This window comes from Macaca nemestrina, chromosome 11 (genome assembly GCF_043159975.1).
Source record: "Macaca nemestrina isolate mMacNem1 chromosome 11, mMacNem.hap1, whole genome shotgun sequence".
NCBI classification, from domain to species: domain Eukaryota; kingdom Metazoa; phylum Chordata; class Mammalia; order Primates; family Cercopithecidae; genus Macaca; species Macaca nemestrina.
Window position 1 is genome coordinate 100,426,377 of NC_092135.1, and position 23,742 is coordinate 100,450,118.

Below are 23,742 nucleotides of genomic sequence, written 5' to 3' on the forward strand. Positions count from 1 at the left end.
AACCTGGACAATATCCACATCTCCAAAAGGAAGAAAAAAAAAAGTTTAAAACCAGGCCAGAACCTATTTGCAGATGTACAGTTATCATCACAGAAGGCTTTCTTCTCCAGAAATTTAACTCTGTAACTATCTGTAACTAGTATTCTTAGTACTCTCTATGATAGCAAAGCTGCCCCCTCACCTTTTTTTTTTTTAAAAAACAGATTTTGCATTATACAAGACTGAATGGTGCTTGGCAGAGAGGAATTTTAAGAATTTGGAAGTAGGGAGGTGAATGGAACTAGACTTTAACTGTCAACTAGAAAATTCCCTTTCCCAGTCTCTGCCCATTAAAAAAAAAAGAAAAAAAAAGTCACTTCCACTAAAAGATTCATAGATGTTGGGAAAACACAATTGGGGGGAACTTTTGATTTTCTTTTTTAATGTGGGATGGGTTGAGCAGGAGTACTCAAGAAATTGATAGGTGACTGTAGAGTAAATAACATGTAATGTCATTTTAAAGTTTGTATTTGTTGTTGTTGTTGTTGTTGTTTTGAGACGGAGTCTCTCTCTGTCACCAGGCTGGAGTGCAGTGGCGCGATCTCAGCTCACCACAGCCTCTGCCTTCCCGGTTTAAGCGATTCTCCTGCCTCAGCCTCCCAGGTAGCTGAGATAACAGGCACATGCCACCACGCCCAGTTAATTTTTGTATTTTTAGTAGAGATGGGGTTTCACCGTGTTGGCCAGGCTGGTCTCGATCTCCTGACGTCGTGATCTGCCCACCACCACACCTAGCTGATTTTTGTATTTTTAGTAGAGTTGGGGTTTCACCATTGTTGGCCAGGCTGATCTCAAACTCCTGACTTCAGGTGATCCACCCACCTCGGCCTCCCAAAGTGCTGGGATTACAGGTGTGAGCCACCACACCCAGCCTGTATATTGTTTTAAAATAATAAAAATAGGAAGCTAGATATTAGTAAAAAGTAGCAACAAAGATATAAGGACCAGATGATGACCCAAGGACTGTTAGTGGAGGGTTTTGCTATGTTGGCCAGGCTGGTCTTGAACTCCAGACCTCAAGTGATCTACCCTCCTCACCCACCTAGAGTTCTGGGATTACAGGTGTGAGCCACCATGCCCAGCTGACAGGTGAAATATTAAAAAATAAAATGGCTAGGCTCAAAAATGAAGCTTAACATCTCCTTGGAATAGAAAATCATAGTGTTCTACCTAACTAAACTCTGGGGCCAGAAGTTGGCAGTTTTTCCCATGATTTCGTGCCACACCGACAGGGTCCAAAAGTGACCGTGTGAGAAGATCAGAACTTGGCTCCCGCTTCAGACAGGGGGGCTCTGTCTCCTTGAAAGGATGCCAAAAAGAGAACAGCATCTTGCTTCTTGGTGTTAAAAACTTTTTTCATTGGCCAGGCACTGTGGCTCACACCTGTAATCCCAGCAGTTTAGGAGGCTGGGGTGGGAGGATTGCTTGAGCCCAGGAGTTCAAGATGAGCCCAGGCACAGTGGGAAGACCCTTGTCTGTCTCTACAAAAACTTAAAAAATTTCTCGGGATGTTGGTGTGCACCTGCGGTCTTAACTACTCAGAACGCTGAGATAGTGGTATCGTTTCAGCCAGGAGTTCGAGGCAGCAGTGGGCTATGATGGCGCCACTGTACTCTGGCTTGGGCAATAGCATAAGACCTCTCTAAAAAAGAAAAAGATAAAAGGCCAGGTACGGTGGCTTATGGCTATAGTCCCAGCACTTTTGGAGGCCGAAGCAGTTGGATCACTTGAGGCCAGGAGTTCGAGACCAGCCTGACCAACATGGCGAAACCATGTCTCTACTAAATATACAAAAATTATATTTGTTTAATTACACACCACGGATGTGGTGGACCGTGCCAGATGTCCCAGCTACATGGGAGGCTGAGGCGTGAGAATTGCTTGAACCTTAGAGGTGGAGGTTTCAGTGAGCCAAGATCGTGTCACTGCACTCCAGCCTGGGTGACAGAGCAAGACTGTCTCAAAAAAAAAAGGCCAGGCTCAGTGGCTCACCCCTGTGATTCCGGCATTTTGAGAGGCCGAGGCAGGCAGATCACTTAAAGTCAGGAGTTCGAGACCAGCCTGGCCAACATGGTGAAACCCCATCTCTAATGAAAATACAAACATTAGCTGGGCATAGTAGCATGTGCCTGTAATCCCTGCTACTTGGGAAGCTGAGACAAGAGAATTGCTTGAACCCAGGAGATGGAGGTTGCAGCGAGCCAAGATTTTGCCACTGCACTTCAGCCTGGGTGATAAGAGCAGGACTTCGTCTTCAAAAAAAAAAAAAAGGTCGAGCGCAGTGGCTCAGGCTTGTAATCCCAGCACTTTTGGAGGCTGAGGCAGGCAGATCACGAGGCCAGGAGTTTGGGACCGGCCTGGCCAACACAGTGAAACCCCATCTCTACTAAAAATACAAAAATTAGCTGGGCGTGTTGGCAGGCGCCTGTAATCCCACCTACTCTGGAGGCTAAGGCAGGAGAATTGTTTGAACCTGGGAGGCAGAGGTTGCAGTGTGCTGAGATTGCTCCACTGCACTCCAACCTGGGCAACAGAGCGACACTCTGTCTCAAAATAAAATAAAATAAAAAATAAAATAAAATAAAAACTGTGGACCTAAGGAATATGAGAATTAAGAGACACCTTTAGTACCAAGAATTTAGCCAATATACTCACTTGCTCTGTAAAGACATCTGCAATATCCCCAATGTCTTTACAAGGTTGGAATCTCAAAATACCATTATAAGACCTAGTTCTGGACTGAGATCAAGAGATAGATATGTTAAAATAACTTTTAAGATAAATTTAAGACAACTTCAAGACACGTTTAAGAGATTAATTGAGCAAACAATTTTTTTTTTTTTTTTTGGAGATGGAGTCTCGCTCTGTCGCCCAGGCTGGAGTGCAGTGGTGCGATCTCAGCTCACTGCAGCCTCCACCTCCTGGGTTCAAGCAGTTGTCCTGTCTCAGCCTTCCTACTAGCTGGGACTACAGGCACATGTCACCATATTGGTCAGGCCTAGTTTCAAACTGCTGACCTCAGGTGATCCACCTGCCTCGCCCTCCCAAAGTGCTAGGATTACAGGTGAGAGTCACCGTGCCTGGCCAAGCAAATAATTTTTTATGAATCAGGATCACCCCCATCTTCACCCTCTACCCCTCTACCCCCTGCCCCAACCAGAATAGATTCGGTCCGCCTCTAGTGCTGCTGCATGGTTGGAGAGGATTTGTGGACAGGAAAAGGAAAGTAATGTACAGGAAACAGAAGCGAGGTACAGAAATAGCTGATTGGTTACAGCTTGGCATTTGTCTTATTTGAACATGGTTTGAAGATTTGGCAACATGTGATTGGCCAAAACTTTGTGATTGGTACAAGAGTATGTTACAGTCTGTTTAGACGTTGAGTTGGGTTACAGTTCACTGTGTAGAAAAATCTCTAGGCCGAAATTAAAAGTTACGAGGAGACAGCTTTAGGCTAAACTTTATTTAACAGATATAGAGGGGAAGCACCTGGAAAAATGCTGTGAGGAGTTGGTGAGTGGGAGTTGGAAGAGAGAGAAACAAACCAAATATCTGAGTTGGCAAACTCACATTTCGAAACATCTGAAAAAATAAATCTTATTAAAAAAATCTTTTTTTTTTTTTTGAGACGGAGTCTGGCTCTGTCGCCCAGGCTGGAGTGCAGTGGCCGGATCTCAGCTCACTGCAAGCTCCGCCTCCCGGGTTCACGCCGTTCTCCTGCCTCAGCCTCCGGAGTAGCTGGGACTACAGGCGCCCGCCACCTCGCCCGGCTAGTTTTTTTTTTGTATTTTCTAGTAGAGACGGGGTTTCACTGTGTTAGCCAGGATGGTCTCGATCTCCTGACCTCGTGATCCGCCCGTCTCGGCCTCCCAAAGTGCTGGGATTACAGGCTTGAGCCACCGTGCCCGGCGAAAAAAATCTTTAATGAAAAATTTTTAGTGAAATCTTTAGTGAAAAATTTAAAGCTTTTAGAAGAAAAAATACATCCTTTTGACCTTGGTCTAATAAATAATTTATTTAAAAGAGCACAAAACCCAGAAATAATAAAGGAAGATAATACATTGAATTGCATTTTAAAATTCTATACAGCAGGATGCATTACAAAGTGAAAAAACAGCTACAGATTGAGTAAGATATCTGCAACATATATAATCAAGTAAGAATTATTATCCAAAATATGAAAAATATTTTTTAAAGAGGTAACAATCCAAAAGGGAAATGTGAAAGGATTTGAATAGGCAATTCAGAAAATAGGAAACCTGGATGGTTGATAAATATCTGAAAAGATTCATCCTTTAACAAAGAAATGCTTGAAAGAAGGATAAAACATGTTTTGGATGGTCTTACATTAGCAATTAAATGCTGTGGCCAGAAGTAACACTTTACTTAGGCCCTGAGTGGTTAGGATGATCAGAGCTTGCCTGGTGACCCATAGGAAATAGAGCATGAGCAAGAAATAAACCTTTGTTATTTAAAGCCACTGAGATTTTGGGATTGTTACTGCATATAATTTAGTTTATGGCCAGGTATGGCTTACGCCTGTAATCCAAGCACTTTGGGAGGTGGAAGTGGGCTGATCACCTGAGGTCAGGAATTCGAGACCAGCCTGGCCAACATGGTGAAATCCCATTTCTACTAAAAATACAAAAATTAGGCAGGCGTGGTGGCAGGTGCTTGTAATCCCAGGTACTCGGGAGGAATCACTTGAATCTGGGAGGTGGAGGTTGCAGTGAGCTGAGAGCATGTCACTGCACTCCAGCCTGGGCAACAGAGTGAGTCTCCGTCTCAAAAAAAAAAAAAAGTAAATTGTGGCTGGGTGTGGTGGCTCATGTCTGTAACCCTAGCACTTTGGGAGGCTGAGGTAGGAGGATCACTTGAGGTCAGGAGTTTGAGACCCCCCTAGGCAACATAGTGAGATCCTGTCTCTACAAATATTTAAAAATTAGCTGGGCGTGGGTGGCACGTACTTGCAGTCCTAGCTACTCATGAGGGTGAGGCAGAAGTAGTGACTGAGCATGGGAGTTTGAGGCTTCAGTGAGCTATGATAGTGCCACTGCACACTAGCCTGGGTGCTAAGTTAGACCCTGTCTCTTTAAAAGTAAAATAAAATAAATTGCTCTGGTTACCATGTAGAGATTGGATTATGAGAGGATGTGGAGAAACCAGTAAGGAGGTCATTAAAGTTATTCAGGTGAGATATGATGATAGTCAAGATTAGGATGGTGCATTCGATAGAAAGTGGTATATTTAGATGGAATCTAGAGATAATATTGAAGGCGGGCTCGGCGAGGTGTCTCACACCTATAATGCCAATACTTTGGGAGGCTGAGGCAGGAGGATCACTTGAGCCCTAGAGTTGAGACCAACCTAGCAACATAGTGAGACCCCGTCTCTACAGAAAATACAAAAATTAGCCAGGTGTGATGACATGTGCCTGGTACTTCCCAGCTACTCAGGATGCTGAGGTGGGAGGATTGCTTAGGCCCTGGAGGTTGAGGCTGCAGTGAGCTGAGATCGTGCCATTGCACTTCAGCCTGGGCATCAGAGCAAGACCTTGTCTCAAAAAAAGAGAGGAAGGTATATTGGATTTAGTGATTAATTGGATTGTTATGTATTTCTGCAACAAAATTATTACAGTAAGCAAACAGTGCTTTTGTGGACCAAAAATCAAATTCAGTTTAAAAAAAAAAAAAGCAAGCCCTTAACAAGGCTTTGTTTTCCTCTAAACCTTAAAACCTTTTCATTCCTATACTATCATTTCGCTGAGGTAGTTTGATTTCTTCACTTCATTTACATTTTTTCCCATTCTCACAGTATTTCTCTAGTTAAGAATTGTATTATGCCTCTACTGAACCATTGTAAGAAATACTTTTTATGGTTGGGCATGATGGCTCACTCTTGTAGTCCCAGCACTTTGGGAGGCCGAGGTAGGCAGATCGCTTGAGCTCAGGAGTTTGAGACCAGCTTGGGCAACATGGCCAAATCCCCTCTCTACAAAAAAACATAAAAATTAGCCATGCATGGTGGCATGCGCCTGTAGTCCCAGCTATTCAGGAGGCTGAGGGGTGGGAGGATCACTTGAGCCTGGGAGGCGGTAGTTGCAGTGAGCTGAGATCATGCCAGTGTGCTCCGGCCTGGGTGACAGAGTGAGATCCTGTGTCCATACATACACACACACACAAATTAAATAAATACCTTTTATTATTTCATTTACCCCTGATCTATTCCTATTACAGTTCTGCATTCAGTATAATTTCCCCTAGGTGTAATTGCAATTTCATTTTTTTATGTCCTCAACAAAGAGCTGTAGCTGCCTCCTGTCTGCAAATCAGTGTTTATAGGACAGAATATAATATTCTACTATGCTAACTTTACCTTTTACCCTTTCCTTAGCACGTGCACACACATGCATGCGCACACTGCCAGAGTCTCTATTTCTCTTTCTCTCTATCCACACTGCCAGTCTCTCTCCCTTGTCCCCAGAGTCAAGTCTGTCTCTCTCCTTCTGTTTCTCTCTCTCTCTCTCTCTTTTTAAGAGATGGACTTACTCCATCTGCCGAGCTGGAGCACAATGGTGCGGTCATAGCTCACTGCATCCTCGAACTCCTAGGCTCAAACAGTCCTTCCACTTTAGCCTCCTGAGTAGCTAGGACCACAGGTGCATGCCACCACACCCTGGCTAATTTTTAAAAAGTTTCTTTTTTTTGTAGAGATGGGGCCTCGCTGTGTTGCCAGACTGGTCCTGAACTTCTGGACTCAAACGATCCTGCCTGCTCAGCCTCCCAGTGTTGGGATTCTAGGTGTGAGCCACTGTCCCCAGCCTTTCTCTTATACATGTGTACACACACGTACTCTCTTATAGTCCATCAGAATGGAAAGATTTATTCCCATGGTTCTGTTCTTACTATTCTCAAATGCCTTTATATCTCTTGATATCTTGGCATTTTCAGGTTCATCACAAATTCTCCATCTTTCCACATATATCTAACTATAAACTTTTGCATGTGCCCATAGTGTTACTGGCAATGGGTCTTGATCCAGACCCCAAGACAGGGTTCTTGCACCTCATATAAGAAGGATTTTGGGGTGAGTCCAGAGAGTAAAGCAAAAGCAAGTTTAAGAAAGTAAAGTATTTTGTGTGACTTCAGGGCCTATACTAGTTCCATTTGGCCCCATAAATATCTCTATAATCTATTCCTTTCTTCTTTTCCTCTGCTCCTGCCTTTATCAGTTCTCTCCTTGTATTATTGCAGTAGGTTTCTAGTTGGTAAATGTCCCTCTTTTCTTCTTCCCCCAATCTCTTTTTCCTATTCTGCCAGAGTACTTTTCTAAAATACAAAATCTATTCATTTTATTCCCTTGCTTAAAATTCTTCAGTGGTTCCCTGTGGCCTACAGAATGAAGTTCAAACTCCTTATCATGGCACATCCATCATCTGGTTCCTGCTTACATTTTCAGCATCATTTCCTACTACTCCCCCTTCCCCACTCTGCATTCCGGTAACACTGAACTATTTATGGTTACTGGAACTTAACACGTTCTCTCTAAGCTTTTGCTTATGATACGCCCCTTGCTTGGAATTTCCTTCTCTCCTGGTTTGCCTTTTGACTCTTTACTTGTCTATCACAATTTTGCTCAAGCTGTATTTCTGTGATGCTGATATTTAAAAATATTCCTTGATATTCCCTAGAGAGATTGGTCAGTATATTAGTCTGTTTGGGCTGTGTATTAGTCCATTTTCACACTGCTATAAAGAACTTCCCTGAGATAGAGTAATTTATAAAGGAAAGAGGTTTAATTAACTCACAGTTCCACATGGCTGGGGAGGCCTCAGGAAACTTACAATTGTGGCAGAAGGGGAAGCAGGCGCCTACTTCACAAGGCAGCAGGAGAGAAAAGCATGAAGTGGGAACTTCCAAACACTTATAAAACCATCAGATCTCATGTGAACTCACTCACTATCATGAGAACAGCATGAGAAAAACTGCCCCATGATCCAGTCACCTCCCTCCCTTGACACGTGGGGATTATGGGGATTACCATTCAAGATGAGACTTGGGTGGGGACACAGCCAATCCATATCAGGTTGCAGTAACAAAATACTGTAGAATATGTAGCTTAAACATATTTTCAGAAACTTACTTTCTCCCATTGTAGAGGCTAGAAGTCCAAGATAGGGTGCCAGCAGTCAGGTTCTGGTGAGAGCTCTGGGTTGCCTTCCACTGTGAAATAGAAGGAAATCTCTCTCTTCTTACAAGGCCATCAATGCAATTGGATTAGGACCCCATCCTTATTATCTCATTTAACCTCAATTAGTATCTAAAAACCCTATCTCCAAATATAGTCACACTGAGGGGGAATAGGGCTTCATTATATGAATTTGGGGGGAACACAGTTCAGTTATAGCAATATGCAGTATTTGTTGAAAGAAGTGCTACATTCTTTTTGTTTTATGATTCACTGTTTACATGATTGTCTTTCCCATTAGATTACACATTTCTTGAGAGTTGGGATTGTTTACTTTTTAAAATATTCTTCAGACTTTGAATATGTGGAATTGTTGACTATGTGGAGTTGTTGAATGGGCTAAGTTAATTTCATTATAGGATGGGATTAATGATGTATATTTAAGTAAAGTAGATGCCTAAAGTAGGTCTTCTGGACTGCTAACTTTGACATTACTGATGAATCATTTTGACCCATTCTTTTTGCCCAGTTTGCCAAATGGATGGATCCTTTGGGTATATATACTTTCATTCAAAGCGTTTTATAAAATTAACAGTGTGGCCAGGTGTGGTGGCTCATGCCTGTAATCCCAGCACTTTGGGAAGCTGAGGCAGATGGATCATCTGAGGTCAGGAGTTCAAGACCAGCCTGACCAACATGGAGAAACCCCATCTCTACTAAAAATACAAAATTAACCTGGTGTGGTAGCAGGCGCCTGTAATCCTAGCTACTCGGGAGGCCGAGACAGGAGAATCACTTGAACCCGGGAGGTGGAGATTGTGGTGAGCTGAGATCGTGCCATTGCACTGCAGTCTGGGCAACAAGAGTGAAACTCTGTCTCAAAAAAAAAAAAAAAAACACGTGATGAACTTAATCTATATTTTAAGAACTCTAAATGATTAAAAACTTTAGAAAGAATTGGGATTTTCACAATCAGAGGAGACCAAGATACATTTCCTCAGCTGTTAAACAACTTCAATCTGCTAAAATATGCTGCTTCATTACGATTTTGGGAAAGAAATTTTAAGTAACAGTTTAATGTTTTGGTGTCCATCATATCTCCTTTGCTGGAGCTATAACAGATTTTGCATACATTTTATTGTCTTTTGTGTAGAAAGCATGGTATAAAGATAAATACATTAGAATACAAAAATTGCTCCCTCTGGATGATATTAAAAATAAGACACGTTTTTCAAGGTATTCTGTTGCTGTTGATGAGTTTTGAGAGTAATACAAACATAGGTATGAATTTTGTTAATACTGCTTTTCAGTGAGCATGGTCAATTGAATCTCTTTGAGTCTCAGTTTTCTAATCTATCTGTAAAGTGATACATTTATATTACAATTTGGTTCATTTAAATGCATTTTAAAATTGAAAATGTAAAACATTCATTTATAGTCATGTACTGCTTAATGATGTTTTTTCGTCAACAATAGACCGAATATGTGATGTGGTTCATAAGATTGTAATATTGTATATTTACTGTACTTTTTCTGTGTTTAGATACGCAAATACTTAACATTATGTTAGGTTAGTATTGCCTACAATATTCAGTAGTACAGTAACATGGAGTACAGATTTGTAGCCTAGGTGCAATAGACTATATAACCTAGGTGTGTAGTAGGCTATGCCGTGTAGGTTTGTGTAAGAACACTCTATGATGTTCATATAATAACAAAATCTCCTAACAAGGCATTTCTCAGAACTTATTCCCGTCGTTAAGCCACAATGACTGTGTTTTAAAATTCTAACAGTACAGGCCCGGCGCGGTGGCTCAAGCCTGTAATCCCAGCACTTTGGGAGGCCGAGACGGGCAGATCATGAGGTCAGGAGATCGAGACCATCCTGGCTAACACAGTGAAACCCCATCTCTACTAAAAAAAAAAATACAAAAAAATTAGCCGGGCAAGGTGGCGGGCGCCTGTAGTCCCAGCTACCCGGGAGGCTGAGGCAGGAGAATGGCGTGAACCCGGGAGGTGGAGCTTGCAGTGAGCTGATATCCGGCCACTGCACTCCAGCCTGGGCGACAGAGCCAGACTCCGTCTCAAACAAACAAACAAACAAACAAACAAAATTCTAACAGTACAAAAGAGTAGCCAATGAAAAACTCTTTTTTTCTTTTTTTCTTTCTTTTTTTTTTTTTTTGAGTACTTATATATTAAGTATATATATATTTTGGTACTTATATATTAAGTATAGGTATGTGTGTGCATGTGTACAAATGTGTGTTTGGGGTTGCCATTAAAAACAATAAATTATGTAGAATAACTAGTATGAAACAAAACAATACAGCAGATTTTAAATGATGAATGTTAGTTCTCTTCCCTTTCTTTCATGAAGACTTCTTAAGGGCTTATACAGTCAGAAAATTCCTTTAAGATTTGTTTTCCTTTTGTAATTTGAAATGTTGTTAATTTTCAGATCACAAAGGTTGTCTATGTTCACATATAAGCAGAAAAGTAATTAATATCTAACACCAGGTAATGATTTATTCCTCACTGGTTATTTGAGATTTTTCTGTACCATGCTGTTTCATTCCATTAGCACAGTGATATTTAAGTAGGAGTGATTTTGCTCTCAAGGACATTTGGCAATATGTGGAGACATTGGTTGTTACATATAGGAGATGCTGTTAACATTTACTGGATGGAATCTAGGGATGCTGCAACACGTCCCATGTGTGGGACAGCCTCCACAACAAAGAATCATCTGGCCCAAAATGCAAGTAGTACTAAGGTTAAAAAACCCTAAGTTAGCATAAATAATAATGAATTAAGTGTAAGTCGCAGCCTCGCTCATTCTTTTTTTAATTATAGTTTGTGTTGACTCTTTGTTTTTTGATTTTGTTATTTTAAATCTAAAAATGATTCTAGATTAGATGTTATGTAATATGCAACAGATAGGTACATCTGTTCTGTTTCTCAGATTCTGATCTTAAAGTATTTAAAGTCATTTTATCATATAGTGTTGGCATTTGTTTTGCAAGTTTTTACCTTAATTAAAAATACACCAAAGGCAGCAGAAATCTGTGTGTTTTGTTGTCGTTGTTGTTAACTAAAATGATAAAGGAATCCTCAACTGTTCAGTCTACTTTGCTGTTTTGAGGTTTGACCTGGCCTTATTCCATACATAGCCTTCTGCCAGCTGGTAAGGTGGTATCTGGTAAGGATGTTTAAGAGTGTTGCCTTGCCAGATCTAGCAGCAAGCAAGTCCTATATCTAAATTAACCTTTGAGGCTGAAAATCATATAGTCATCTGCCAGCTGGTAAGGTAGAATCTGTCTAGGATGTTCAAGAATGTTTAGGTTACTTTGCTAGATCTAGAGGCAAGCATGCTTTCTGCTAAATTTCATCTTTACTGGGCCTCCAGGATCTTTAGGACTTGTATTAGGATTCTCCAGATAAACAGAACCAATAGGAGTCAGTAGGTAGGTAGGTAGGTAGGTAGGTAGGTAGGTAGGTAGGTAGGTAGATAGGTAGGCAGGTAGGTAGGTAGGTAGATAGATAGATAGACAGACAGACAGACAGACATGGGAACCTCAGAAAGTTTGTGGAAAATGCCTATTATGAAAAAACTCTGCATGTTTTTCAAAAAATTTTTGTGCCAAAATAAACTTGAACAGGATCTAGTTTGAGGCACTAAGGAAGAATAAGACATCAGTTTGAAAAAAGCTCCTATCAAAGCAACATGAATTCTGCTAAAATTGAAGCAAGAACAAACATAAAATTTATAGTGAAACTTTGGTGGAAGAATGGTGAAATCATTGATGCTTTACAAAAAGTTTATGGGGACAATGCCCAAAAGAAATCAGCAGTTTACAAATGGATAACTCATTTTAAAAAACAATAGGACAGGCCGGGCGTGATGGCTCACGCCTGTAATCCCAGCACTTTGGGAGGCTGAGGCGGGCGGATCACGAGGTCAGGAGATCGAGACCATCCCGTCTCTATTAAAAATATAAAAAATTAGCCGGGCGTGGTGGCGGGCGCCTGTAGTCCCAGCTACTCGGGAGGCTGAGGCAGGAGAATGTTGTGAACCCGGGAGACAGAGCTTGCAGTGAGCGGAGATCAAGCCACTGCACTCTATCCTGGGTGACAAGAGCGAGACTCCCATCTCAAAAAAAAAAAAAAAGGACAGGCCGGGCATGATGGCTCATGCCTGTAATCCCAGCACTTTGGGAGGCTGAGGTGGGCGGATTACGAGGTCAAGAGATCGAGACCATCCTGGCCAACATGGTGAAACCTCGTCACTACTAAAAATATAAAAATTAGCTGGGTATGGTGGCGTGCGCCTGTAGCCCCAGCTGCTCGGGAGGCTGAGGCAGGAGAATTGCTTGAACCAGGAGGCAGAGGTTGCAGTGAGCCGAGATCGCACCACTGCACTCCAGCCTGGTGACAAAGCGAGACTCCGTCTAAATAAATAAATAAATAAAGGACAGGACAGTGTTAAAGATGAAGCTTGCAGTGGCAGACTGCAGGGAAATTTGCAAGGAAAAAATTAACCTTGTTTGTGCCTTATTTGAAGGGGACAAATGATTAACAGCAAAAACAATAGCCAACATCACAGACATCTCAAGTGATTCAGCTTACACAATTCTGGCTGGAGAATTAAACTTGGGCAAACTTTAATCTCAATGGGTGCCAAAACCATTGCACCCAAATCAGCTACTGACAAGCAGTGCTTTCAATGGAATTTTTAAACAAATGGAATCAAGATCCTGAAGCATTTCTTGAAAAAATTCTAACAGATGAAACATGTCTTTACCAATATATCCTGAAGATAGGGCATAATTAAAGCAATGGCTACCAAGAGGTGGAAGTGGTCCAGTCAAAGCAAAAGTGGACTGTTCATGGCAACAGTTTTTTGGGATGCTCAAGGTATTTTGCTTGTTGGTTTTCTGGAGGGCCAAAGAATGATAACGTCTGCTTATTATGAGACTGTTTTGAGAAAACCAAGGCTTTAGCAGAAAAACACTAGGGAGAGATTTGCTAAAGAGTCCTTCTTCACCATGACAGTGCTCCTGCTCATTCCTGTCATCAAACACGGGCAATTTTTCAAGAGTTTCAATGGAAAATCAATATAGTCCTGATTTGGCTTCTTCTGACTTCTTTTTGTTTCCTAATCTGTTTGTTTGTTTGTTTTTGAGACAGCATCTTGCTCTGTCACACAGGCTGGAGTGCAGTGGCTGGCACAATCTTGGCTTGACCTCCAGGGCTCAAGCGAGCATCCTACCTCAGCCTCCCGAGTAGCTAGGACTACAGGTGCACCACCATGCCTGGCTAATTTTGTTTATTTTTTGTAGAGATGAGGTATCACTATGTTGCCCACTGTGGGCTCAAACTCCTGGACTCAAGTGATCCTCCCACCTCAGCCTCCTCAGTGTTGGGATTATAGCTATGAGCCGCTGCGGCCAGCTGTTTCCTAATCTTAAAAAAAAAATCTTTAAAGGGCACCCATTTTTCTTCAGTTAATAATATAAAAAAGATTACATTGACATGGTTAAGTTCCCAGGACCTTCACTTCTTTAGGGATGGACTAAATGGCTGGCATCATCACTTACAAAAGTGTCTTGATCTTGATGGAGCTTATGTTGAGAAATAAAATTTTTATTTTTATTTTTTATTTTTATTTTTTTTGAGACAGGACCTTGCTCTGTCCTGTCTCAGGTTGCAACGCCATGGCATGGTCATGGCTCACTGCAGCCTTGACATCCTGGGCCCAGTGACCCTCCCACCTCAGACACCCCCCTCACCCCCCCCCCCCCCCCGCCATGGTAGCTAGGACTACAGGTACACACCATCACACCTGTCTAATTTTTGTATTTTTTGTAGAGATGGGGTTTGGCCATGTTGCCCAGGCTGGTCTCAAACTCCCGGGGCTCAAGCAATCTGCCTGCCTCAGCCTCCCAAAGTGCTGGGATTACAGTTGTAAGCCACCACACCTGGCCTGTTTTTATCTTTTAATCTCATTTTTTCATAGACTTTTTGAAGTCCTCTTATATAAGAGGAGATTTATTACGGGAATTAGCTCACGTGATTTTGGAGGCCAAGAAGTCCCATGATATGCCATCTGCAAGCTGCCGGAGGACCAGGAAAGCTGGTGATATAATTTGGTCTAAGTCCAAAAACCTCAGAACCCAGGTAACCAGTGGTGTAACTCCCAGTCCAAGGCTGAAGGCCTGAAAACGAGGGTGGGCACTGGTCTAGGCCCTGAAGTCCTTAGCTCTGATGATGTTCAAAAGCAGAAGACTGATGATCAGCTCAAGAAGTGAGAGCGAATTTACCCTTCCTCTACGTTTTTGTTCTATTCAAGCCCTCAACAGATTGAATAATACCCATCCACATGATGCGGGGGGAATCTTCTTTACTCAGGCTATTGATTCAAATGCTTTTCCAGAAATACCTCCTAGAGACACCCAGAAATAGTATTTTACCAGGCATCTGAGCATCTAATTAAGTTGACAGATAAAATTAACACAGGGCTATTAGTAATATGCTTTTTCTTTGGAAATTGGCAATTAGATGGTGAAAGTGGGACCTGGTGGATGTAAAGTCATGAGAAATGGTTGAAATGAGCATGTTGAGTGATACATTTTCAAGAAGATGAGAATTTCAGGGAGAAGATAAGAGATTGTATAGCAGTAAAGACTTGTGATATCATATTGTAGTACTTGGCTTAACTTTTGTTTTTAGAGATATCAACTGCTAAAACTACAAGGTCATACAACTAGTAGCTGTATTTAACTCCATATAATCTGGGTCCAAAGTCCATGCCCTTAACCTTCACACTGTATTGCTTCTTAGTTACCCTCCTTCCTTTCCCCTTCCCACAACACCCCTCCCCTTCTTACAAGAGGAGGAACAGGTTGGAGAATAGAGAAGGAAAACCACAAATTCATATGGGAAATGCTGAGTGTGAGACGGTTGTGAATATTCCAAGTTGAAAAGTCTAGAAGATTATTTGATATACTAGTATGGAGCTCAGGAAAATGGTATAAGATTGAGATTTGCAGGACATTAGGGAATTGTTGATATATGAAACCAGTGACTTCTAGGGATGGAATATTGAGTGAATAGATAGGAGTTCAGAATAGAACCCCGGATATTACCAGCAGTTAGGAAGTCCATATAGGTGGAGGGGCTTACACAATAAACTAAAAAGTCACTAGAGAGATAAGAAAATCAGGATTAAAAAATTAGGTTAAAAGCCAAGGAAGAATGTATGGTTATTAATACCAAATAACTATACATTAGGGGCAGTTGTCTTAGGGGTAACTAATGGACGTTAGACTAAAAAATGTTCATTGAATTGGATTAGAAAGTCACTCTTTTAAGAAGTTTATATGGGTTTGTTAGCATTAAAGATGTATTGACAAGTTTCTACTTTAGTCACTCTTAAAATATTTCTTAATTTAAGAATCTTTTAGAAAATAGGGTAAATCCTTCCTTTTCTATGCTGATATTTTTCTGCAGAGGGTATGGTTGTGATAAGGTTAGGATCACTTCATACAGCAATATACAATCATGTGCTGTAATCCTGGTAGGAAAAAGTACATGTGAATATCTAATTACATATAGAAATAAACTTGTAAATGATCATTATTAGATAAAAGGTAATTGTTATGGGTTGAATTGTGTCCATCAAAAAGGGATATTGAAGTCCTAATCCCTTGTGCCTGTGAACATGGCCTTATTTGGAAATTGGGTCTTTGTAGATACAGTCAGGTTAAGATGAGGTCATAGGGAATTAGGGCAGGCCCTAAACCTATATGACTGGTGTCCTTATAAGAAGAAGTAAAGAGAGAAACAAAGAGGAAATGTGATGTGACAACAGAGGCAGAGATTAGAGTGATATATCTGTAAGCCAATTGAACACCAAAGATTGCTAGCTAGAAGTTAGAAGAGCTGATGATGGGTTCTTCCCTCTGTTTTTGGAGGGAGCATGGCCCTGCCATCACCTTAGTTTTGGACTTCTATCTTCCAAAACTGTGAGACAATAAATTTCTGTTGTTGTAAGCCACCTAGTTTGTAGTATAATAAGTCCTTGCTTAATGTTGTGGATAGGTTCTTAGAAACTGTGACTTTAAGTGAGATGACATTAACAAAACCAGTTTTACCATAGGCTAATTTATATTAACAAGAATTAAGTTCCTGTGGCATATTTCTGGTCACAAAAACATCACCAAACTTCTAAATAAAGACCCAAAACACTTCTAATATCAAATATTAAAATGTAAGCTATGCATACATTTAAGAAAGAGTAATAAAAGTTACTAGTAAAAGTTTAATAAATAAAACAAGGTAATTACCCAATTTTTGGTGAATCAGTGATGGCAGTTGTAGTGTTGGTGAGTTAAAGGAATAAATGTTTGGAAAGTGAAGATTGTTAGGAGCACCTCCTACCCACCATGCAATTCAAAAACAAACAAATATGATGGGTTACCTGGGTGCTTTCATAATGTCCTGCTTATTGTTGTGCATTTGTATGATTATCTTATACTTTATGAATTTGTATTTTACAATTTGTACTCGTTCATTCATTTTCCAAGTTACTTATTCCAGATCAGGGTCTCGGGTACTGGAGTCTATCCTTGCAGATCAGGGTGCAAGGTGGGAACCAACTCTGAACAGGGCGCCATTCCATTGCAGGGCTCATTCTACACACATGTCCACACTCACTTATACTGGGATCATATTGACATGTCAGTTGACCTAATATGCACATCTTTGGGATGTTCAAGAAAGCTAAAGTACCTTGAGAAAACCCACGCAGACATGGGGAGGCATGGGTAGACAAACTCCACGCAGATAGTGGCCCTGGCCAGGAATTGATCATTTTTCTCATCAACGTTATAATGAAATGACAGTATTCAATGATGTTGTTACAGCAGCTCTAGGAAATTAATACAGTCATCCATATCGTTATCTTTATTGATGATTAAAAGTCTCAATAGGATTTAAGACAACTGTGAATTACTCAAAAATCTAGAGTCTTTTGAACAAAGTTAGCTGATACTCTTGCCAAAATCCAGTAACATCTCCAAGCTCACCTGAATTCCTGAGAGGAAACAGAGTGGTTTTTTCTGTACCTGTAATATTATCAAGTTAGACAAATAGCCTATCATCTGGTGGTGCATTCAGTAGTAATTTAGATCATGAATGATATTTTTGTGTTTTAGATTAACTCTCTTTAGCATGAATTGATGCTTCATTTTTCTTAGTTTCATAGTGAATTTTATTGATTGTATACTCTACCTAATAAATGTTCCTTGGTGGAAGTGGCAATGATTTTAACTGGATTAGAGTCATGGTTCATTTCTTTGAAGAAATGGTATAGTTGCTAGACAGCCAGCTGTACCGCTGGATGATGAAGGGATATTCATCAGGTTTCTTTGTTTACAACTTCTGCCACGCTTTCAGATGTTCTCCTTTAAGATGAAAGCTTAGGCCAAGCGTGATGGCTCATGCCTGTAATCCCAGCACTTTGGGAGGCTGAGGCGAGCCGATCACCCGAGGTCAGGAGTTCGAGACTAGCCTGGCCAACATAGTGAAAACCTGTCTCTACTAAAAATACAGAATTAACTGGAGGTGGTGATACATACCTATAGTCCCAGCAACTCGAGAGGCTGAGACAGGAGAATCTCTTGAACTCAGGAGGCAGAGGTTGCAGTGAGCTGAGATCGCACCATTGCACTCCAGCCTGGGCAACAAGAGCAAAACTCCATCTAAAAAAAAAAAAAGATGAAGGCCATTTCCCACCAGAGAATGTGTATGTCCACATATAAAATTTTGAAAGCTTTGGATTTAGGGCCACTGAAATAAGGATTAAGACTAAAGGTCAGGTCACAAGAGGCAGAATCTAACTATGGTAGTTGTGGTAGAGCAAAGGATAGTTTAGCAGCTCTTGGAGGGAAGAGCAGAGATGCTCTTTAGGGTAACAGTCTCCTGATTAGGACCAGGGCTTACCCTAAATTAATGTCTTGGCATTTAAATTGTGATGTCAATTATCTTTTTTTTTTTTTTCCTATTAGAAGGGATAATTGCCGGGCATGGTGGCTCACAACTGTAATCTCAGCACTTTGAGAGGTCAAAGCGGGTGGATTACCTGAGGTCAGGAGTTTGAGACCAGCCTGACCAACATGGAGACACCCCATCTCTACTAAAATTACAAAATTAGCCAGGCATGATGACGCATGTCTATAATCTCACCTACTCCGGAGGCTGAGGCAGGACAGTTGTTTGAACCCGGGAGGCGGAGGTTGCAGTGGGCCGAGATTGCATCATTGCACTCCAGCCTGTTTAAAAAAAAAAAAAAAAAAAAAAAGGCTGGACGCAGTGGCTCAAGCCTGTAATCCCAGCACTTTGGGAGGCCGAAACGGGCGGATCACGAGGTCAGGAGATCGAGACCATCCTGGCTAACACGATGAAACCCCATCTCTACTAAAAAATACAAAAAACTAGCTGGGCGAGGTGGCAGGCACCTGTAGTCCCAGCTATTCAGGAGGCTGAGGCAGGAGAATGGCGTAAACCCGGGAGGCGGAGCTTGCAGTGAGCTGAGATCTGGCCACTGCACTCCAGCCTGGGCGACAGAGCAAGACTCCATCTCAAAAAAAAAAACAAAAAAACTGAAATGTGTTATTTTCTGAGACAAAGTAGTATAGAGGTGGAGATACCATGTTGCATATTGTGAGACAGAATATAATTTCAGGGAAATTATTTGCAAGTGAGCTTGTGTTTCTCCAACTGATAACTGATTGTATTTATTCTCAGGAACATTTGTAGATATGTTTTAAACAGAGTTTATAGCTGTGATCAAAGATAGCAGGTACATACAAATTATTATATAAAAGTATCAAGTTTAGGAAATAAGTAATCACCCATCTGTATTGTTTTGTATGTATGCACACATATCAGTACAATATGTGTATAGAGAATAGAAATCACTCCACCATACCTGCCCACCCCACTAAATTCCTTAATCATGAACACAGGAATAGGAGTCAACTTTCTGTTATTTATTTATTTATTTTTTGAAACAGGGTCTCGCTCTGTCACCCAGGCTGGAGTGCAGTGGCGTGGTCTCTGCTCACTGCAACCTCCACCTCCTGGGCTTAAGTGATCCTCCCACCTCAGTCCCCCAAGTTGCTGGAACTACAGGCATGATCCATCGTGCCCAGCTAATTTTTGTATTTTTTGTAAGACGGGATTTCACCATGTTGCCCAGCATGGTTTCACACTCTCAGGTCAAGTGATATACCCGCTTTGGTCTCCCAACGTGTGAGGAATACAGGTGTGAACCACCACATGCAGCTGGACTCAACTTTATTTATTTATTTAGAGACAGGGCCTCACTCTGTTGCCCAGGCTGGAGTGCAGTGGCACGATCTTGGCCCACTGCAACTTCTGCCTCCTGGGTTCAAGGGATTCTCCCACCTCAGCCTTTCAAGTAGCTGGTACTACAGGTGCATGCCACCACACCCAGCTAATTTTTGTATTTTTTGGTAGAGATGGTTTTTTTACCATGTTGTCCAGGCTGGTCTCAAACTCAAGTGATCTGCCCTACTCAGCTTTCCAGAGTGTTGGGTTTACAGGCGTGAGCCAACGCACCTGGCCTGGAGTCAATTTTAATTTGATCAAAAGTATAGTCGTTTGGCAAAAGAGAATTACTGCAAAATCAGTTGCAGTTAACCTAGCCTGTGGGTGGGGAGCAATGAATCCATGTTTACTATTTTTTTTTCTCCATTCCAAAAGAGATAATTTAATTTGATCTGTACTTTCATGGTGGTTTGGGGAAGTTTTGTCTTCTCAGCTTCTGAGTTGTTTTGTAAGCTGTGACCAACATTAAAACAAAAAAGAATAGGAAATATCACAGTGTGTTGCACATAACAGTCATGTGCTGCATAACAACATTTTGGTCAACGATAATGAGTGCATATACAATGATGGTCCTATAAGATAATAGTGGAATTGAAAAATTCCTCTCATTTAGTGATGTCATAATGCAACTCATTGCTGGAGTATTTGTGGTGATGATGCTGGTGTAAGCAAACCTGTACAGCCAGTCATGTAAAAGTATAACACATGACATTTTTTACAATACATAATATTTAATAATGATGATAAATGTTACTGGTTTATGTGTTTACTGTATTTATACCTTTTTCATTATTTTAGACTATTGTACTCTTTCTACTTATAAATAAAAAAGTTTACTGCAAAATGGCCTCAGGCAGGTCCTCCAGAAGATGTTCCAAAAGAAGGCATTGTTTTCATAAGAGATGACAGCTCCATGAATGTTATTGTTCCTGGAAACCTTCCAGTGGGACAAAATGTAGAAGTGGAAGGTAGTTGTATTGATGAGTCTGACCCGGTGTAGGCCCAGGTTAATGTGTATTTGTGTCTTAGTTTTTCACACAAAAAAACTTAAAAATATTTAAATAGAAAAAAGATTAAAGAATAGGGATATAAAGAAAGAAAATACTGGGCCGGGCGTGGTGGTCACGCCTGTAATCCCAGCACTTGGGGAGGCCGAGGTGGGCGGATCATGAGGTCAAGAGATCTAGACCATCCTGGCCAACATGGTGAAACCCCGTTTCTACTAAAAATATAAAAATTAGCTGGGCGTGGTGGCGCATGCCTGTAGTCCCAACTACTCGGGAGGCTGAGGCAAGAGAATTGCTTGAACCTGGGAGGCAGAGGTTGCAGTGAGCCAAGATCGCGCCACCGCACTCATGCCTGGTGACAGAGCAAGACTCCGTCTCAAAAAAAAAACCAAAAAAAACCAAAAAACAAAAAACAGAAAGAAAATATTTTTACGCCTGTAAAATATATTTACGCCAGCAATTTGGGAGGCTGAGGTGGTCAGCTCGCTTGAGCTTAGGAGTTCCAGACCAGCCTGGGCAACATGGTGAGACGCCTTCTCTTCAAAAAAATTCAAAAGTAAGCTGGGTAGGCTGGGTGTGGTGATTCATGCCTGTAATCACAGCACTTTGGGAGGCCCAGGCAGGCAGATCACCTGAGGTCAGGAGTTTGAGATCAGATGGCCAAGATGGTGAAACCCCGTATCTACTGAAAAAAAGACCAAAAAAAAAAAAAAAAAAAAAAATTAGCCAGGTGTGGTTGTGGGCACCTGTAGTCCCAGCTACTCGGGAGGCTAAGGCAGGAGAATTGCTTGAACCCAAGAGGTGGAGGTTGCCGTGAGCTGAGATTGTGCCACTGCACTCCAGCCTGGGAGACAGAGCCAGATCCTGTCTCTCTCTCTATATATATATGTATATACATGCATGTTTTTGTACAGTTACACAATGTGTTCGTGTTTAAAGCTGTTTTATTGTAAGTAAAAATGTTTTTAAAAAGTTAAAAATCACAAGTTAAAAACTTTATGAAGTAAAGTTACAGTAATCTAAGGTTAATTTATCAAGGAAATAAAATTTTTAAGAACAAAACTAATGTTGTCTAAGTATAGTGTTTATGATGTCTACTGTAGGGTACAGTAATGTCCTAGGCCTTCACATTCACTTACCGCTCACACACTGACCTAGAGCAAGTTCTAGTCCTACAAGCTCCATTCATGGTAAGTGCCCCATACAGGTATACCACATTTTATCTTTCATACTGTATTTTTGCTCTACTTTTTCTATGTTTAGATACACAGATACTATTGTGTTACAGCATCCTACAATATTCAGTAGAGTAGCTATACAACTAGCCGATAGCCTAGGAGTAATAAGCTATATCATATAGCCTAGGTATGTAATAGGCTGTATCATCCAGGTTTGTGTAAGTACACTCTATGATATTCATGCAATGAAGTCACCTAACAACAAATTTCTAGAACGTATTTCTGTCATTAAGCCACACATGACTGCCTTAAGTATTGTTCCATGAAATTTTTATTTTAGTTTTTGTGTTTATGTTTGCATTTGGTCATGACTCAAAAAAGCATTTCTTACACTATATTTCTTTCTATACTAAGTTAACTATAAAATGGTACATCACTGGTAATAGTGATAGTAAACTGGCCATTTTCATGAAAACTTAGTTTTATCTTGGTCAGGCAAGTGGCTTATTGTGCCTGTAATCCCAGCACTTTGGGAGGCTGAGGCGGGCGTATCCCTTGAGCCCAGGAGTTAGAGACTAGCCTGGGCAACATGGTGAAACCCCGTCTCTACAAAATAATACAAAAAAATTAGTTGGGCCTGATAGCCTGTGCCTGTGGTACCAGCTATTTGGGGGCCTGAGGTTGGAAGATCACCTGAGCTCAGGTGATTGAGGCTGCATTGAGCCCTGATTGTGCCACTGCACTCCAGCCTGATTGGTAGAGTGAGACCCTGTCTCAAAAAACCCAAAAAAACAAAAACTGAAAAGAAAAGGAAACTTAGTTTTATCTTGACAAAGATATCTAATTTGCTTCTAAGCTTTTTAAATTTAAACAATGCATGGCCTATCTTTTGAATTAGTGAGCTTGCCACCCCTGAAAACATCTAAGTAGATGTCTGTCAGAGATGTTACATGTAGAATGAATTCCTGCTTTATTATGGAAAATTTGACTTCTAGTTCTTTCCAAGTAATATTTTATAATTCTGACTTATATATGTGATCCTATTCCTAGAAAATGATGTATTCTTTTCGTACAATTTTTCCAGTGGTACTGAAAATAACCTCAGCCCGAATTGGCTTTGTTAAACTTGGAAGTTTTTCAAGAAACATGACTTTAAAATTCTTTACTAGGTCTTTGCAAAATATTTCGCCTTGCAGTAGGAATTGTGTTCCTCCCATATCTCTTTTTTTTTCCTTATTTCCATGCTTTCCCATTTTTTTCAAATGGAAAATTTTTCTTTTTCGTCAATTAGCATTTATTGTGGGGCTTCTTCAAAAACTCTATTAACTTTTTTTTTTTTTTTTTTGAGACGGAGTCTCGCTCGGTCCCATTCTGGAGTGCGGTGACGTGATCTCGGCTCACTGCAACCTCTGTCTCCCGGGTTCAAGTGATTCTCCTGCCTCAGGATCCAGAGTAGCTGGGATTACAGGCGGGCGCCACCACGCCCAGCTATTTTTTATATTTTTAGTAGAGACAGGGTTTCATCATATTGGCCAGGCTGGTCTTGAACTCCTGGCCTCATGGTCCACCCGCCTCTGCCTTCCAAAGTGCTGGGATTACAGGTGTGAGCCACTGCGCCCGGCTAAAAAACTCTAAATTTACCTCTGTAGGAATTTCAACCTGATCATTTGTATCTCTTCTTATATTTTCAGTTGTTGCAATAAATTTTAACCTGTTTTATGTTATTTTGTAAAATTGTTTCCATTCATATATATATATTCTTTTTTATAAAAGCTTTATTGGGATATAATCTACATAGCATATAATTCACCCATTAAAGTGCAGAATTCAGTGCTTTTTAGCGTATCCACAGAGTTGTGCAACTGTCATCACAATCAATTTTAGAACATTTTTCTTATACCACTAAGAAGTCCCAT

At 40.9% G+C, this 23,742-nt stretch overlaps 1 protein-coding gene and 1 long non-coding RNA gene across 4 annotated transcripts in view; both read left to right on the plus strand.

Moving 5' to 3' along the window:
• The window catches only part of LOC139357191 (uncharacterized), a 42,190-nt gene extending 21,460 nt beyond the window's left edge, over positions 1-20,730 (plus strand). The window contains exons 1-2 of the long non-coding RNA XR_011609983.1: positions 1-11,697; positions 11,750-20,730. The exon at positions 1-11,697 is cut by the window's left edge and continues 21,460 nt beyond it. This is a non-coding gene — a long non-coding RNA (uncharacterized lncRNA). The remainder of the gene's footprint in view (positions 11,698-11,749) is intronic.
• Positions 1-23,742, plus strand: part of LOC105468076 (bone morphogenetic protein receptor type 2) — a 210,383-nt gene that overhangs the window by 53,916 nt on the left and 132,725 nt on the right. The window lies entirely within an intron of this gene.